This window comes from Chiroxiphia lanceolata, chromosome 3, assembly GCF_009829145.1.
Source record: "Chiroxiphia lanceolata isolate bChiLan1 chromosome 3, bChiLan1.pri, whole genome shotgun sequence".
NCBI lineage: Eukaryota > Metazoa > Chordata > Aves > Passeriformes > Pipridae > Chiroxiphia > Chiroxiphia lanceolata.
In genome coordinates this window covers 16,118,160-16,137,521 of record NC_045639.1, presented here as the reverse complement: position 1 = coordinate 16,137,521, position 19,362 = coordinate 16,118,160, and positions in this window count along the sequence as shown.

The window sequence follows — 19,362 nt, the reverse complement described above, 5'->3', positions numbered from 1 at the left end:
TAGGATTGGCCAAAACCAACATCATAATATAACAGGAACCCGTCTACCTTGTTTTATGGCCTCCTGCCCTCCACCCTGAGGAGACAAAGGCCAACAAACAGCCTCATGTCCAAAGAGGTCACGTTTTGCAGAGCAAAGGGATTTGGCAGAAAATGTGTTGCAGAGTAACTTTGTAGAACAGGAATTTTTTTATTTAGGGGATGGGGAGGAAAGGATGTTATAAAGTAATAACTTTCATTACTCTAATCTGTGTGCATCTAAATCCAAACCTGGCTTTACCCAAGGGCTGGAGGTGTCAGGCATTACCTGACACGAGCTGACGTTGCTGATGGTTGTACCTCTCCTCTGACACAGATATTTTTTATGTTTTAGCTGGACAAAGGAGCCCAGAGAGCTGGGGTGAGCGACCTGCTGGGGATGCTCTGGTCCTTCCCCGCGCAGGGAAGGGGCAGAGCCGGCGGCGGCGCTTGAGAGCCCGTGCCGCGGTGTTTGCTGACAGCAGAGGGGGGTATTGGGCCGCTTTTCCTCCGCATCCCGGGCGGAGCTCGGGCAGCCGCCGGCGGAGCCTGGACCCCGCATCGTCCCCCGGAGCTCCGCGGGGCTCCCGAGGCTCTGCTCCCCGGCCTCTTCCCGAACACACGGGATGGAGCGGAGACACTCCCCGGGCCCGTCAGTCCAGTCGGCTCGTATCGTGTGTCGGGAGGGATGCGGGGGTGAAACGGAGAGGTGGGCGCAGCAGCCCCGTGCCGGGAGGGAGGTCTGCAGAGTTTCCTTGCCCGCTCCTCGTCTCAAGGTTTCGGGTGGGAGAGGAAGGTCTCTCCTTGCCAGCTTCTGCGCCCCAGGGCTGCTCCCGTGCCATGTCAGAGTAAAGCCCCTCCGTGGGCAGCACACCTCACACCTGAAGGGTGTGCCCCGATGGGTCTTGGCGATGGGTGGAAGTTCACTTCCACTGCACAACTGGAAGTGCTGAGCTCTGTGGGGCCTTGGACTGAAGCCTCTGACACTCACTGGCCAGAGGTAAATCACAGAACCATAGAGTGGTTTGGGTTGGAAGGAATCTTAAAGATCTCCTAGTTCCAAATTCCTGCCATGGGCAGGGACACCTTCCACTAGACCATGGAACCTGGTCAAAGCCCCATCCAACCTGGCCTCGAACACTTCCAGCGATGGAGCATCCATAACTTATCTCGGTAACCTGTTCCAGTGCCTCACCACCCTCTGAGTAAAGAACTCCTTCCTAACACCTAATCTAAATCTCTCCTCTTTTAATTTAAAACTGTTTCCCCTTGTTCTGTTACTATCTGCCCATGTGAAAACTAGTTCTCCCTCTTTTATATAAGCCCCCTTTAATTACTGGAAGGTGCTCTAAGGTCTCCCCAGAGTCATCTCTTCCCCAGGTTGAACAACTCCAGCTCTCTCAGCCTGTCCTCGTAGAACAGGTGCTCCAGCCCTCTGATCACCTCTGTGGTGGCCCAGTTGTGTAGCTGGTCCCCATGAAATGGTGGATTTAATGGCAAAAGGAGACCCTGCAGGGTAAGAGTACACCTTTTATAATTTGGTTTGGCTCCTGGGGATGAAAGGTATTCTGTGAAGCTAAAATATTAAAGCTACCCTGGATTATTCATTAAGCATCAGTTATCATCATCACATTTACTGTCAGATGTTTCAACGTTGCTATTCTGCTTTAGGAAGGAACATATTTTTAGGCTGGTTTCCTAAGGAAAGGTGTTCTTGGGGTCAGTTGCACAGTCTGCTTCTCTGCCTGTCCTCACAGATTTGGTGAGGATATTTCAGCCAAAGTTTACAGCAGGCTGGAAGTCTCCAAAATATTACATTGTTGCAGATTAATTAGCAAAGGGGATGGTAGGGTTGTCCCCCAGACCCAGCTAGTGCTGTGGGTGCAGGAAAGGCAAGCTCCTGATGGGGTGGGCATGGATGGTCCTGGCTGCAGGAGAAGCTTCAGGCAGGGCAGCATTGCCACCAACACTGGGAAGCTCAGCCATAGGACACAACACCATGGGAGACTGGGCTTCCCTAACTCTGCTGCCCACTGAAATAATTTACATAAATACCTGTCAGGTATGAACTGGCTTCTTATTCCACGTTCTTTCTACTCCTTCTGCTTCCCCTTGTTTGTATTTTTATGGCATTACAAAGTTGGAACAAGCTTTGGTTTAACAATAAAGGCAGCCTCATCTGCAAAACAGGATGTTCCAAAATAAGATCTAATTTTCCTTTGTGAGAACCTAAGGCAAAAGTAAATTGATATCCACTTTAAAGGTAAACACAAACAAGGACTTATTATTTATCATTAAAACATCTTAAAAAGGCTCTAGAGCCCTAAAAGCAAAAGTTTGATGCTGTATAAAAGAATTATGTTTCTGAGATGTATCAGTTCAATAATTAAAACAGCATCTATGAAATATAAATGTAAGATATTAATAAATTAAATTAAATTAAAGCCACAGAAAGCCAATTATCTTGTAAAATATCTCTGATAGCTAAACTAATGAGATGTAGAAAGATTAATTTAGATCCCCATTTTAGGAGGTGATTATAAATTGCTGTAATGCCACATCCAGTTACTAGGTTGTTATTGAAACTTGTGAAATACATTTGGAAAGGTTTTTAAATATTCAGAATGAAGTAGAAATTAGAAAGGAGTTAGAAATAATTAAAAATTAGCTGTCTTGTCACATTGCAGCTTTAATCCTATTACCTCTTCTAGTTTACAAAGCTTCAGATGTCTTTCAAAGCATTGATCTGTGGGGACGGTGTGGTTTATGAGCAGGGATTTATGTGTTTTAATAACTGCAGGACTCCAAATATTTATCCTCAATTACCCTTATTTGAGGGATTCTTTCTATGTAGAATTATCACCCTTGCTGCCAGCTCTGCCTGATGGTTTTCTTTGGCCACAGGGTAGGTCAAGCCATCACCCATGGCCCCACAGAGCCCCCAAAGACCCACTGCTCTCCTTTCAGCTCCTGGTGAAAATGCTGAGGAGCATCAGTGGTGGTCTTTTTGGTCAGGGCAAAGCACAAGGCCTTCGCTCCTCAATTCCTATGGCTGTTGTAGCAAAGCACAGGGCTCTTGTGGAACACAGAAGGATGATGGTGCAAGGTATGCCTGGGGCCCACAAACTTTGGTCTTGCCATTGCCAGAGGTTGGCCACGAGGCTGGCCAAAAAACCAAAAGGCTGGGGTTTGGGAACCAAACCCCTGGGGTGCACAAGGTTGGCCAACCTTGTTTTGGTTGGGACTTGCCTCATTTTTTGCGAGATGTATCATTTTTGCGAGAGCTTTGTAGCTGTAACAGAAACTGTCGAACGACTCAGGGACCTCACCCATCTGCACTCAGGTTCTGCTTCACCTGGTCCACGGGGGGCTGAAGGACCTCCAGCAGCACAGCTTGGCTGTATGTTTGCAGTACAGGAGGAAAAACACAGGCAGGGGAGGGCGGTGGGGCCTTGAACCCCCTGGCACAGGGTGATATCGGCAGCCCCGGCGCTGTGAACTACTCCCCCAAGGGCGGCTGCTGCATCAACAGAGAAACACGGCCTTGGAGCTGGGAAACTCCACTCACGGGCAGCCAGGAGGGCGAGGAGCAGTTCTGGCAGCTCTGCCTGGAGGATCAGTGTGGATATAACCAGCTCTGGGGACTGAGGAGCACAGTGAGGGGAGCCTTAAAGACGGGGTACAGAGAGCCCCCAGGTGGGCTCTAGCAGAGGAAGAAGCAGAATCCCACCACCACCACCCTGGAGAGGCAGACAGAGGGGTTCCATCAGCAGTATCGGAGGGGTGAAGGACCGGGTCACAACGCCTGCAGCCATCCTCAGGCATCGAGGGGTGAGCATAAACCGGGGAAAGTTGTAGCAGCTAAGGGAGGGGTGGGCTTGATACTGATACGGGATTATTTTCCCCTTTTATCTTCTTTATCCTTAATAGTCTAGATAATATCATCCAGCATTGTAAGTGGATTGATTAGCACTCTTTGATCAGGCTGTTAAGACTCTGAAGTAGTCGAACAGCAGATTCTTCCATGTAAGGTGTGTTTCTCTGGCCCACATAAAGGCACAGGCTGTGGTGCACAGAACTAGTGGAGAAGGCAGCAGCCCTCCTGGGAGCCCTTATGGCATTTTTGTGAGCAGCACTTCTGGGACAGCCTTTTTTGGGTGCCATCCTGTGGCAGTCAGGGACAACCAGCAACAACACTACTCTGTGTTCACATACCCTCAAGTGTCTTGCTGAAAGCACAGCACCCAGTTTTGGGAGCAACACAGGTAGCCCTTTAAAGACTTGTTGAAAATACTGAAGTGGGAAATCCAGCAGGTTTGAAAGTCTTCTTCCTTTTGCCTAGGGAGAACAAATGCTCAAAGAATGCCTCTAAGCATCCATGGACAGAGGAATGAAAGCCCTCTGCCTTGCCTGGGAGAAGAGCTAAATTAGAAATCCCTGCTTGGGAGATTTCTTCATTGAGAAAACCTTCTGGAGGGAAGAATTACACTAGAAAAACAACAGAGGAGCAAGCCTAATTTTGGATGAGCCTCTGCTATCTTCTCTCAGCCTGCTTGAGTTGTAATTTGTAATCAGACCTTTCTGTAAAGTCAAAAATACCTTTAGAGGAGACAAAAAGATGTCAGAGCTGGCAAATTGGGTTGTTCAGTGGGGACCAAACCCCTGGGGTCCAAACTCTTGCAAAAGTATCCGGCAGGCTGACCTAGAGTTTGCCAAATTAAAAGAGATGGCCAAGACTAAGCTCTTCTCCCGAAAATCCTTAAAATGTGCGGGAGCGTGGGCTGTGTGGTTAGTTGCCAAAAGTTTAGCTGAAGAAAAACAGGCAGCCCAGGTAGAAATTCAGAAGCTAAGGGAGGAAAACAAGACACTGAAAGCAGAAGTAAAGGCTCAGAGACTTAAACTAGAGGAGGGTATAACTCGAGAAGGAGCTGTGGCTATGGAGCAAGTGCGAAGTGTTCTCCAGTATCAAGAGGTGTGTGAACAAAAAAAGGCCATTTTGAATGAAAATCAGGCATTGAAGGAAAAGCTAGCCATCAGTACAAAAGCTGTAGAGGAGGTACAAGGAACAATCCGATTGCTGGTGCAAAAAATACAGATCCTAAAAGAGAAGGGTACAGACCACCGGGCCTGCGAGGTCAAGATGGAAAAGTTAAAAGCAGCGTTAGAGGCAAAGCATGTCACAGTCATGGCCCTTAAAAAAACACCCTACCAAAGAGATGATGAGCTCTGGGATGGAAAAAGATGGGTTAATCCAGATGGCAGCCCCTCTGTAGAGGAGTGTAAGCCTGAGAGCCCACAGTCTCTAGTTTTTGAGATGCCAGAAAGGTTTAAAGCAAACCCTCTTTTGCTGAGCAGTGCTCCGGTGGCTGTGAAAAGGGAAAGGGGAAGCGAGGGAAATGTGCAGCCACGGGCAGAACAAGTTATTACAGAGGGAACAACCACCGCTGACCTGGCTCCTCGCCGGTTCAAACCCGGGAGCACCCAGGGAAGGAGACAGCAGTTGGCAAGGAGTGTCTGGGCAAGGGATGACAGAGGGATGTCTAGGGGAAGGGGCAGCAGAGGAAAGGAAAACTCCAGGGAGATGGGGGACCCAGAGGTGCTGCAGACCACCACCTCTGCTGATGCGACCTCCCAGATCCCCTTCTCGGGAAAAGGGAGGAAAGGAAGGTGGCAGGGCAGGAGACAGTGGCAGTGTGGTGCAGCTCCCCGATTTGTGGTACAAAATACCGTGGCCAGGAGGGAGTTAAGCACGATGCGAGTGGACATATGGAGGCAGCTTCGTAACCATGGGGAGGATATGGCCCGCTGGGATAACGCTCCCACCAGAGTTTTGTTGGATCGCCTGCTGGAGATCAGCGGGAGAAGAGAGGGAAGCGAGCCAGGAGCCCCGCCCTCCCCATCGTAGCCTAGGACAGACAGTCCCCCTCTTCCCCGGGCTCGTGGCCAGACCAACACCGGACCACTGGGGAAGGCTCCCATGCTGGGAGCAATGGGGGATCGGAAGCAGAGCCCTCGGGGTATCATCCCCATCACACACAAAGCTGGGGCACCAGCTGCAAGCTGCAGCTGATGCAAATTGAGAAGGCTCCTCTGATGGAGGAAACGCAGGGGGAGTGAAGCATTAAGGGGTTTTTGGTTTGCTTAGTTTTACAGAAGAAACACAGAGGGAGAAGTTGACTTTTCCAGCAAGAGCAGTCAGGGCTGCAGTGAGCAGAGGCTGCTTTAGTTCTGTCACAGCCATCCTGGCACCTGCTTCACTGCACAGAGTCCAGGCAGAGATACCAAATGCTGCTCAGGCCAAGTTAGCAGAAGCTGTTTTGGGAAAAAAAGAAGGCTTTAAGGACTGATAAAACACTGACATGAGTCCAGGCTGTGATACCACTTGGGCTGCAGCATTTGTGAGCAATGATGTCCAGCAGCAGGACTGAGAATGAACTCAAAGTATGAAGGGCTGTGCAAGGAAGGTTACAGGAGTCCCAAGCATGGTATAAACCCTGAGGGTGAAACAAGGAGAAAAGAATAATTTCTTCTTTCTGGGTCTTCTGTAGGCAATTCAGAAGGGTTTGGACTTACAAAAAGAAAAACTCCCCCCATTTCAAAAAATAATACCTGCCTGTTGTCAGAGGTAAAGAAATCAAGAGGTACAAGCAGAGCAAACTCAAGAGGTGCCAACACAAATGAAGCAGTTCATGTTTAGCATTAGTATTGTTAAATTCAGTAGTGTGTTTTCACATAGCATGTGGAAGTACATGCAGCAAAGTAATTTAGGAGTGGTATTAAAAAAAAAAAAGGAAAAAAGGATTGAAACAGAGGAATGCAAACTAAGCGCTACCAATACATAAAAGGTTAGAATCTGGAAAAATGGCAGATTTTGTATGTACCTATAAAGGTTTGAGGGGAGGGTAACTAATGATAAAATATTCTAATTGACTTGGGACAGAGTTCACTCTGCAAAGCAAAAAGTTAAGCCTCTGATGCGCAATTATAGTTAATATGTTAACACCACCTTTTTTTTTAGAGTGAAGACAAGATGAAATAAAGAAAAAGAATTTAAAAAGACATACATGGTATACACATTATTGTAATAGTTTTAAAATTAAAATATACAGTTCTTCTGTTACAGAAATGAGATGGAACCAACTGAAACAATTACAATGGAGAATTGGTGAGCAGCTGCTTAAGAACATAAGCTAGTAAATAGTATAAAAATATGTGAAGAGGTAGTTTATTAGATCCTTAATATCATCAAAAAGGTGTATGGGGGTAAAGGATCCACCTTGGTTAACTAAGATAACTATTCATAACAATCTCTGCTGTTTTGTCTTCCATAGGTAGAGCAGAAGAATAGGTAACAATTCCAAACTCTGGGTATTATTAATTGTATGTTGCTTAGTGCTTTCTTTCCTTAATTAGTGCTTGATTATCATATATGTGTGGAAAAATATCATCTCTTTTTTTTAGTACAGTTGCTGTTGCTGAAGTTCAAATAAGAGAAAAGAATTAACAAACTGTGGTGACAAGGAAAAAAATGGATCCAATTTAAAGGTGTCACCATCTCCAAATAAGAGAAACCCTGTTTCCTTTGATAATTATGGACATACTTCCTATTAGCAATAGTGATCTTAATTAGTAGAGCACAAGCATATGACACAATGTCTGTATACGTAGCACATAAACACATAGCATTGACTTCGTGTTAAAAACATAGTATTTTGACTACTATGAAAATAAAGATGAAGAAATTAAGTGTAGAAATTTCTAGTAGGTTAAGTTATATTTTAAAAATGTCTACTGTTAGTGTAGCTTTGCTAGGACAACTGCATGGCACGGTTTCGAGTTTAATTTCGGGCACCTACGTACAAATTAATCGATGGTTCTGGGATGGGTAGAAAACTAAAGGTCCTAAAGTGACGGGGATAACAAATCGCTGCACATGTGTGTGATACATAATCATGTGTTGGTCTGATGAAAAATTTTATTTTGCTGTGGACGAGATGATGAGGTGATTTTAGAAACTGACAGCAGGAGGGTTTCTGCGATGAGAGCTGTACAGCGGTAATGTCGAGCAGCCCAGCAGGTGGAGTGCTCCCAGATGCCTCTCTGGAAGGACACCAGCAAACAGGAGGCACTTACACGTGCAAATTGCATACAAAAAGACACCGGTTTTCAATCAGTTTAGAACAGAGCTTAGCCAGAGGTGAATATGAAATTTGTCCTTTGATTTCCAGTGGGTCTGTAATCACTTATATGGGATCCAGCTGTCTTTGTGTGTATATCCAGCATCCAAAAATCACCTCTGCATGTCTAAATTGTCTGATATTGCACAAGCATGTAATGTGACTTTAATTTAAATGCATGATTTTAATTACACAATGCTTTTAGAAGTGATGCTAAAATTACTATGAAGTTTTTAGCCGTGTACTGGACAAAGCCTAGTAACATTTGGGTTGTGTTTTGAGCAGTTGTTACAGATAATAGCATCCACCTGTAACTTTTGTAGTCTTGCAGGCAGCAAAACAAGCCACCAAAGCAAGGTTTGCAATATGTGGCAAGAGTGAGCAAGTTGCTCTTACTCCAACCACAATAAAAGATGCTGACCATCATATTTGGCATAAATCCCTCCTTGTTGGGACTACATCACCTGCTGAAATTTTTAACTAGGCTGCCGAGTCTAGAAGTGTAATCCTGGGAATTGCAAAAGTTTGCTTAATTGTGCAAATTATCCAGGCTGTAAAATAAAATATCCATAAATGGAGTAGCAGCTGTGCACCAAAGCCAAGAGCTACAGACCACCCTCAGACCCACACGAGGCAAGACCAGGTAGGAAAGAGCAAATGCCTCCAAGAAGATCGGTTGCTCGGTCCTGGTGAGGAGCCTTGAGCCATGGGAGGGTTTGCAATATCCTTGCTGGACTCATGTGTGACAGATCATTCCTGTGGACTGGCAGAAGGGGTCTGTATGCCTATAGCCTGTGAAATACACTCTGGCCACTGCCAGAAACAGGCCACAGGCTGTGTACTAATGCTGAAAAACCTGAGAGAGAGGTTTGTGAACCTTGCTTTGGTTGGGACATTCAGGGAACCCACAGCCCTGGCACTATGCCCCCACGGGCAGTCACTGCATCAACAGAAGAACACGACCTTGGGGCTGGGAAACATTGCTCGCAAGCAGCAGGGAAGGCAAGGAGCAGTTCTGCAAGGTGTGCACAGCTCTGCCTGGAGGGTCAGTCCAGATGCACCCACCTCTGGGGACTGAGGAGCACTGCGAGGGGAGCCTTAAAGATGGGGTGGAAGCAGCCCCAGGTGGACTCTAGCAGAAGAGAAGGCAGAATCCCACCATCCTGGAGAGGCAGGTGCCCCTGTCATCGTCACTGTGCTGCTGGAGCAAAGGACTTTTTGGGTTCATGACATCTGCAGCCCTCCCCCTTCTCCTGGGTGACAGACAGCACCTCTGAGTCTGGTGCCTGAACAGTGGAGGGGTGAGCATAGCCTGGGGAAAGCTGCAGCAGCTGAAGTGCTCTTTGTGTACTAGTTTTGACCCTGGTATAAGATTTTTCTTTTATTTTATTCCTTTTCTGTCTAATAGTTTAAATAATATCATTTATCATTGTTTGCACCATTGTAAGTAATGAGGACTCTCTGAGCACACTGGTAAACCTTTCAAGTAGACTAACAATAAATTAAGTGTCTTCTCATGCAAGCTGTGTTTCTCTAGCCAATATAAATGGCAAAAATAGTGGTGAAACAATCTTGGCTCCCATTAAAGTATTTTCTAAGATGGAATAATGATGCAGAGAAAGATGAGCATCCAAAGGTAACCTCAGAGAACTGGGTCTGGTCAAATGCCACTCTTCGTTGTCTTTCCAGGCTCCATCATCCAGTCCAGGCCTTCTCAGCCTTTCCCTGCAGTGCTGCCACTCCCACGATTAAATGATCTCTCTCCTCACAGTTCAGGTAATTCAGTGAAAAGCCAAATTTCCAAAGCGCAGCCTCACAGGTACTCAAAAACAATGATGTGCACAAGCCCCATCTCCAACAACAATGACCCATCTACAGAGCATCATATCTCAGGTGTATTTTAGGATGTACAAAACATTGTTGAAACACAGTGCAAGCTGCTGGCTCCTCCATCCCACTGGGGAATAACTGGAGTACAAATCTGGGTCAGGTCAGAAGAGCAGCCATTTATTCACGACAGCTACAGGAGAGAAACAGGTTCTGCTGCTGAGACCACTGTTTGCAGAGTGGATAGAAAGTTTATTTTCCCTTACAGATGCTATGCAAAAGACAGATAAGGGGTACGAGTTGTACACATCTGCTACATACACAGGGCTGGACTCTTTCTTCAGGCAGGAACTAGTTTATCATGAAGGTTACACAGTGATTACTGTTTCAGGACACAGAGTGAAGGTTCAGTTAGGAAGCCTACTTACACTCTAGGATTTCTGCTTCCACAGTCCTCCAAAAGTTGGTCATTGCAATGAACAGTGCAGGGAGACTGCCTGTTATGTGGGAACAGAGAGCTAGCTGCTGGCAGCATGATGGTGCAGGGGAGGTGGGCAGGGGGAGCTTCCACACTGGACTTATCTGTCAGGAAGATGGGTGATGCAGGCTTCACACTGAGGCACAGCTGCTGAATCACACATATCGTACTCATCTGAATAAATACTTTCTAACAAAATTCCTGACTTCCCACTGTAAGCCAGCTTAGTCCCTGCTGTTGTCACAAGCCCTCAGGAGAGTCACCCCGGGGCTGGAGCATTGCTTGGTGCAGCCAGTGCAGCACTGTGAACCACCCCCTCCCAGCCACACTCAGAGACTGTTCCTGGTTTTTTTGTCATTAAAGGGATTTGAAAAGATTTGCTTGACCTTGGCTATTGACAGTTACACACCTTCTCAAGCAGGGTCAACCACACAATTTTCATGAGTGAACTTTCATCATAGGTTAATGTCTCGGGGATGGATGGAGAGGTGACTCAGCAAAGGCCAGGTACTCCTTATGGAGACAGCAGACTACATTTTGGGGGAAGGGGAGGAGAAGGGGGTGGAGGAGATTTTAATGAAAGAAGTTACAAAAAGAAGAAGAAATTTCCTTTTCACAGGAGCATCTCCAAGCACTCCTGTACTAGGACAAGGCACCAAAACTGGCAAGGTCAGTATCTCCAAAAACAGCTAGTCTGAGAACAGCAAAACCTGATTTTCAGAGCTAGCAGGTACCCATACCTCTCACTTGTCTCTGTGACAGCAGACGATGCTCACTACAGCCCTGCAAACCTGTTCCCAGATTCTCCATGTCAAGCCCTGGGACAGCAGCACCTACTATGAGCAGTGTGTGGGCACCAGACATAACAAGCTCAGTAAGCACAGCACAGTCACAGCACTGGCATGTGTGTTTAGGAGCCACAGCCATTCCCCATCCTCCTTCAAGGTTCCACATAAACTTCTCCCCCTTCTTAAGTGTACTTTTCTTGTTAGTCCATCCCTCAGATTTCCTATCAACACTACAGAGCCTTTATTTCTCTTAAAGAGGCCTTAAGCTCCCCTTAATGCACACCCTAACTACAGCAGTCATCAATTTTTGTTGATGCTTTCTTTTATCACCGAAATTCCTCTGTGGCCTTGGGATTAGACTTTCTGGCATACCTTAAAAGCACCAGTTGTTTCACACACCCCTGCACACCTGCCCTTTAAAACATTAACTCTCCTCCAGTGTTCTTGATCATTATCTTACATGGCCTTTGACTAAAAAATCTGAAGTCATATTTTCTAGCCTAACAAATCAAAGTCAAAGTATCTGTTTAAAGAATGGTACAATTACAACATTTTCTGTTAGGTCTAAAATGTAAACCATTTCAGTACCTTCTGTCTAATTCCAGTGAAGCACAATATTGTCTGTTAGGTCTGACATATAAATAATTTCAGTACCTTCTGCCTAATTACAGTGAACTAGTGAAAGCACGTCTGAAAGAAAGTAAGGGGGAAAAAAGATTATTTACATGCAATGCTGTTTGTTTCCTTTCTTCTTTTATTTGGCAAAAATGATAGAGAAAAACATTTTGTGTAAGCCTCAGCCTTTGCCTTTGTCTTGTTTTTCTTCTCCTTTTGATGTCTGAACAAAAGGGAGCAAGAAAAGATTACTTTCATAGAAATAAATGCTGCAAGATTTAGAGAACAGCTCTACATCGATTGTTCCCCAGCAGCTCCTGAGCCCACTAAAGCACTCAGAGATAATCAAGTGAAAAACATTGTGGAAATGTGTTTCTTTATTAAAAATCCTTCATGCAGTTTACAGATCCAAGCAAGTGTGATGTGTCCATGGGTAGGCTGCCTTCATACAGGCAGACCCCAAACTGCCCTGTTTTGCTTGTTACATCACAAAGTCATGTCCAATATGTTCCCTACTACATCTCAAATCTCTCTCATAGAGAAGCAACTTTTTCCCCCTCCAGGACATGTGTTCGCATTTCTACAGGTAAAATATCATCTGGTTATCTTATTCTCTCATTTCCAGTCTCCAGATAGATGCATTCCTAGAACAAGGAGGAGTGCAGGGAGGATAGAAGTTAGCATAACACAGGATGAAGGCAAAATAAGAGCAGGTAACCATCTGGTTAAAATCCTCAGGTAAGACTCCTACAAATTCCCAGTCCCCACAGAAGTAAGCATTGGCATAACCTCACAGCTGCAGGTAATTCCTCTCAGGTACATTGTTATTATTAAGAATCTTAGCAACAAGAGTCTCAACAGTGGTTCCATTCACTGTATCATCATTCAACATATGCAGTAAACTCATCAGTCTGTCTGAAAAAGAATAACAACAATAAAAGCAGGGGAAACTTGAGGCATTTTGTAACTGTTGTTGCACTCTTTTGTTCCCCTCTCTCCCCCCCCCCTTATCTGATATTCCTCTTTTCCTCACCCTATTTTGGGATGTTTTTTGTGACTCCTTCAGTGTCCTTCAATTCTGTTAGGAAAGTCTACTTTTAGCCCTCACCACAGATGTTTCAAAGGCAGTAACTGACTCAAGTTAATCTTGTGATGGAAACTGTGTTGTAGCTTTATGTTGCCATGGCTTCTTTAGTTGACAAAATAATGCTTTTGACACATAACTTCTAGGGCTTTCTCAGCCCTGTTATTTCACACAGGATGGGGGTAACTTGAAGGACAAAAAGTGAAATGACCTGACAGGAAAAAGGGGTTGTAGGGGAAAGCTGGCAGCAGAAACAGGCATAGGTCTGAGGCCTCTTCCTTCCCAGGGCTGTGCCAGCTGCTGTCCTTCTGACTCCACTTGATGCAAGTAGGACTTTCAGTAACAAAATTTAGCCCAGTACTGGCAAATGCTGTTTCACTAAGTCTGTGAGGATGTCCTGGGTTCAATGAAGCTTGACTAATATGTTTTCTTGCAGTCCTCAGCAGAGTTTCTTGGTTGAGGTGATACTTAGAGCAGTTCTCTCTCCCCACAGTGCAGTGCTTACGGTCTGCAAAGATCACAGAATCATAAGATATACTGAGTTGGAAGTGACCCACAGGGATCATCGAGTCCAGCTCCTGACCCTGCACAGGACCACCTCTGTAATCACACCAGGGGCCTAAAAGCATTGTCCAAACACTTCTTGGGCATTGGCAGGCTTGGTGCTGGACATCAGAACCTGCCCACACATTTTGGGACAAGGACTTCAGTTCAGTGCTTCTGAATCTACAGTGGCCACCAGCTATTAATTTCTGCTTGTTCCTCCTCTCCTCCTTTGGGAAAGGAGAAGGGGGATCTGAAGAAGCACCAGTATTTAATACTGCAGTGCAGCCCTCCACAGAGAGGGTGGAAATGTCTAAATTGGTTCCTGTCATGTAGGCGTTATATTCACCCTCTGTGCAGGCTGTACATCCCAAATTCTCCATCCAGAAGCTGGCCTCTGATCTTTTTTTATTCTCCCCCATAAAATGTATTTAAAAAAAAAAAAAAAAAAGAGAGAGAGAGATGTCAGAAAAAGAAAAAAAAAATCAGTCAAAACATACCAGCTACTGCTTCCCTCTGCATTTGCATCTCAGCCTCATTATGTCACCTGAACAATAGGAATTCTCCTGATCTATTTTAAGGTGGCATCTGCCTTAGAAAACTCCAAATCTGACATTCTCAGTGCAGAACCGTGGGGAAATAAAGTTTCTTTAGATTTCCTGGAAATACTTCTTCAACCAACATGAGACTAACACCCTCTGCCCCAAAGTTCAATGTTACAATAAACAATGCTGAAGCATAGCTTTGGGAAGAATGTGACCCAAGTTTTATTTCAGAAGGAAACAAATATGAACTTGGGATCTGGTCTAAGAACTTGAAGTGACACAGATGTATTTTGCCCTGAAAATTATAGTCAGATATTATATATTCCTCAGATCAGTCACAAACAGAGATTCCCTCTCCAATCCCAAGAACCTTTAGTTCAGGATGAGCAGGAATTCTTTAATCACAAATTGCAACTGCAGCCTGCTTGGAAAGGTTGACTGAAGTTATTCTGTGTGGACAAATCAAAACATCTTTGTTAGCAGCTTTGACCAACCAGGAAAATAAAATGAGAATTTTCAGAGGAAATGCTTCAAGGACATATGTTTGTCTTGAGGCCCAGGTACACTCTTCAGAGAAAGGCTCTCCCCAGCAAGGGCATGAGGCTCAACCCTCTCAGATAAAAGCTAGACAGAGGAGATTTGTCAAAGGCTAAGAAAGCAGGCAGAACCACATCTCCAGGTTGCAGTGATTCAGTGAAAGTCCAGCCCACTCTTCTTTTGCTCCCAGATAATAAATAATTTGCCAGCTGCCAAATTCTGCTTCACGTTTCACTCCCCAAAATTCCTAGATATTGAAACTTCCACAGTCTCTCTTGTGCTGTCAGAAAATAGCTCTTCATTGAAATACAGAGTTGATAACGGCATGTGGTATATCCCCAGCCACTAACATTTCTCAAACACAAACACTGACTATTAGAATGGGCACATCTCACTGTAAAGCTGATGAGGGGGGAAGTGAGATGCAGATGTTCCCAGAAGGTGAGTTGGCACTGACCTGGATTCACACCATCCCATGAGGGTCAGCTCATGGATGCTGTTGAAAGGGAACACAACAGCATTTTCTTAAAAGAAGAATTTTTTGAAATAGAACTGATGTGTGGAACACTAGTGTTTTTCAGAGAAGCTGGATTTATTCACACACAAATGAAGTAACTCATGTAGCAGAGGTTTGACAGTGGCTGACATTCCTCCCTGAGATCTGGCCACATCAAGTATCACAGGAGCACAAAATACTCCTTTATAAAAAAAGTATCAAAAGCAGTATGCAAGGCAATCCACCATCTATGGATACACACTGCAGTGCCCAGCTGCAGCATTCTCTTTTGTTTTGTTTCTTAGGCTGAGAGAGGAAAATAATGGTATCTCTATGCAGGGGTCCCTGTCACTGCTTGCTTCCCCTCTGTGTAAATTAATTTTGTCACCTCTATCACACCCCACCAGCTGCAGCCAGGGCAGCCTGGGATTTTATTAAAGGTAAGCCATGAATGGTTAACAGATACAATCAAAGCATAGAGGCAGCAGCCTAGCCAGAAGTACTGCATTTGTTGAGGGAGCAATGGAAAGGATCCTTCATTAATCTTAAAGACTTCCAGGATCAGTTTCAATACAGAAAGGCAGAATGTCTGTTGAGGCCCCTTGTTTGAGTCTCTGGCACATTTTACACTAATCCTAGCTAGAAAAAAAAGGAGCCAGTAAGAGCTCTGAACACTACTTGATCTAATAAGAAACAATATATTTTTGGTGAAGTAGAAAGAGGATGCAGAGATCAGCCAAGGCCAAGAAAATAAAGTATATGATGGGGTTTTCGTGAAAGTCAAGAGTAGGTGGGAGAACAGTGAGCAAGAAGTCTTCAAGAAAAAGGGTGGTGGTTTGGAAAGATGTCACAATAAGAAGTGTTCAGTTCAGCTTGTCATGAACAGATGGAGACAAAAGACAGGAGCAAAGGTAGGGAAGAAATTAAGATGGCACACCACCAAATTTAAGGACTAAAAGGACTTAAAGTGAATCACTCTGAAAGGTGACTGAAAAATTACACCATTTCATTGCTTGCTGTCATTTTAATTCAGCACCAGTCTAAGCCTTGCCATGAAACACAACTGAGTTAATATTTGGAATAATACCATGAAGCACAACTGAGTTAATATTTGGAATAATATAACCTTACTGCTACCCTCAGGTTGTGCATCCTCAGCAAGCCTTCACCAACCAGCATTTCCTGCCACCACAGGCAGGATGGATAAAGATGTTAACCAATGCTGATGGATAAAGATGTTAACTCAGAGTCAGTGTAATCCCAGAATCTGTAAGACCTTAGAACTGTAGTGCAGATTCTGGGTTAATCATCTGAAGTCTCTGAGCATCCATACACAAATGTGAGTAGTTATTCTCAGCTTTTTCTTTTAAGGCAGCCTTGAAGTCTTCGGGTTAAAACCTTATATAAAAATGCTGGGCAATATAATTCTCTCTTGTCAAATATAAACATGTAGCACATGGTACCCAGTGTGGAAAACTGCAATGATTTGCTACAGTCATTCCAAAACTGATCACATCTGTCACTAAGCTGGATAGTAGGAAAGGACACTGCTTTCCATTTAATGCTACAGTATAAAGCCTAAGCTGTGAGTGGTTAGAGCATTTCATTTGAGTTGCCAGTTCTTGGACCTCAAACTAGGACCATATTTTGTACTGCCCACAAAAGGAAAAGAAGCATTTTAGTCTTTTTATAACAAGTACTTCAGTCTGATCTTCTACCTGATGCTGACAGGAAAATATATAAGCAACAGAAAAGTCACACAAAACTCTAAACAACATGTGCAGTTATAAAGAAGGTATTCTTTAGAGAAAAGGTTTTCACAAGGATGCTTCAGGAGACTGGGAATCTCAGCACATGTGCACAGTGTCAAGTAAAACAAAAACCTACCAGTTACTATGATTTCACTTCTATGCTATATAACTCCTCTCTATAGATACATACATATTCATATATACAGAACAATATGTATATTTTTTTTCTACCCATACCAAGCCTGTAGGGAATTAGTAGTGCCAATGAAGTCAGCTGACATCAAGAGAAAAAAACAACAGTGTAAAGGAGAGAAGAATCAGGTCCAGAGTCTTTCAAACACTGATTATTTGGCAGCTAATCAGGGCTTGAAAAGGTCACTGAACTAAGCCATTTCTAAGGCAATACTGTGAACACTTAATTTTACAGTGTTAAAAGACGGACAAAACCATGTGCCTCTGCTAGACTTTATACAACTACCCCTTCAAGACAAGAAAAACCAGATGTATGTATGCATCCTGAAGGGAGATATCAAAGTACAGCAAATGAAAGGCAAAAATGTGGTTTTCCATTCCCTTGTCCAAACTGATTCACTTGTTGGCAGCTGGGCTCTCTTTTCTGGTGAAGTGTCTGTAGAAAAAATTACTCCTAAATTAAGGCTGCTTGGCACTTGCCAACACACGGCTCTTTTCAGTTGGCTGTAATTTTGCTTACAAAGCATTAAAGAGTTGGCTCGAAGTTTTCCATGCTGGAGGTCTGCTTCAGGATAGGTTATTATGTTCTAATATAGTTCCTCTAGAAACAGGCACTTCTGAAAACAAGGCTTGGGGGATTTATATGATTCTGCCTGTTTAAAACAAAGTGACCAATTACTTTGTTTAAAAGTTGTGGCACAATACTTTGGAGCTGGGCCTTGAAATTTGGTAGGGTTGTCACACCAGTACATGACTTTTGCCCATCACTTGTGTGTCTGCAGAGGGATGTGTTAATGTTCCACCTCAGTTCCTGGTCCACACTGGGAGCCAGCCCCATGCAGAAGAGATGAGCAGAGCCTGTCTCTGCCGAGCATCAGTACCACCACAGCAGGAACTGAGAGCAGTAAGCTCACTTCATCTGTGTCTGTGTTCTTCATGCCTCCCTGGCAGCGCAGAGGGACAGGGATAAAAACCTGATTTCAGAGGTAGTGCCAGCGCAAGCAGGCCCTGTCTGCACTTTTCATCACCCCCAGCAATCTGCTGGCAAGGCTGCGTGTGCTGTTTGCGTGACAGCCCAGTGAATCAGACCGGCAACAGCCTCGCTGTGTCCCTGGTTCACCATCCGGCCACGCCACCAGCAGGGCTGTCACAGCCGGGGCGAGGAGGAGCCTGCAGCACAGAGCTGAGCCCCGCACCAGGGGACCGCAGCCTTTGATGCCGTGCTGGGAGGAACAAGGTCACCTGCTGAAAACCCAGAAGGGATGCGAGGAGCAGGGCAGGAAGGGGAGAGAGAGAAGCCATTGGTAGTGCGGGGAGATGACGAGCAGCAAAAGCAGAGACTTTGTGGGAGGAACAAAGCACAGTAGGGCTGCAGAGAACAGGGGAGTGAAAGAAAGGAGACAGCTAAAGGAGCCAGTGATGAGTATCACCTTCCCCAAGGCCTCTGGAGCCAATATCTAAGTATCAACACTGCCAGCAAACAACAGCAAAACCTCTGGCAGAGCATCCTCCTTTGCCTTTGCTTTCCCCTCACTTCCTGTGGCAAACATCCACCAACTTCTCGTTCAGTCTTTTGAGATAAAAATACCAAGGCTGCTGAAGTGAGTTTTATGGGTGAAATGGCTTTGTGTTTATTTTTAGTTTCCTACAAACACTGAATTTTTTGTCCTAAATTTGCACTGGACTTGAGTGTTAAAAGCTGTTGTTTTCTGTGCCTCAGGTTTGTTTTGACAGGCAGACAAAGCTTCCAGAAGTCCTGAGCCTACCTGCAGGGTGAGATAGAAAGTAAGCTATCTGCAGCTCCTCCTCCCTTTCCCAGAAATGTGGTACGTGAATTGTGGTGCAATTCTCTCCTTGACAGGGAACATGCATGGAGCAAGAACCTTCCCAAGCTCAGGAGGCTGGAAGTAAGAGAGTAGGTTAAGCAGTCTGGATAGGAAATACAACGTAATTTTCACCTTCCCATCTCTTCCTCCAATGTCCTACATGGAGCAGGAAAGTCATCAACTCCAGGTATCAGGAGGGGACAAATAACCCCAGCCAAAACCAAAAAACCCCAATCCCCTCAGCCCAACCAGAAGCAGCACACAAACTGAAAAAAAAAAAAAAAAGTTCCCTGTCCCATACTGAGACTTTACATGACATGAAAAGTTCTAAAGCCTTCATTTGACATCTGCTCAGCCTTCTTCACTGCAAAGCTTCCTCCAGCTGCTGGTTAAGTAGCAGTCAGCCCTTGAGTTTAAGTAGTAATGGCTACTGCACTAAATGGGCTTCCCAGTTCAAATCCCAGTCATGAAGAAGCCAGCAATTAC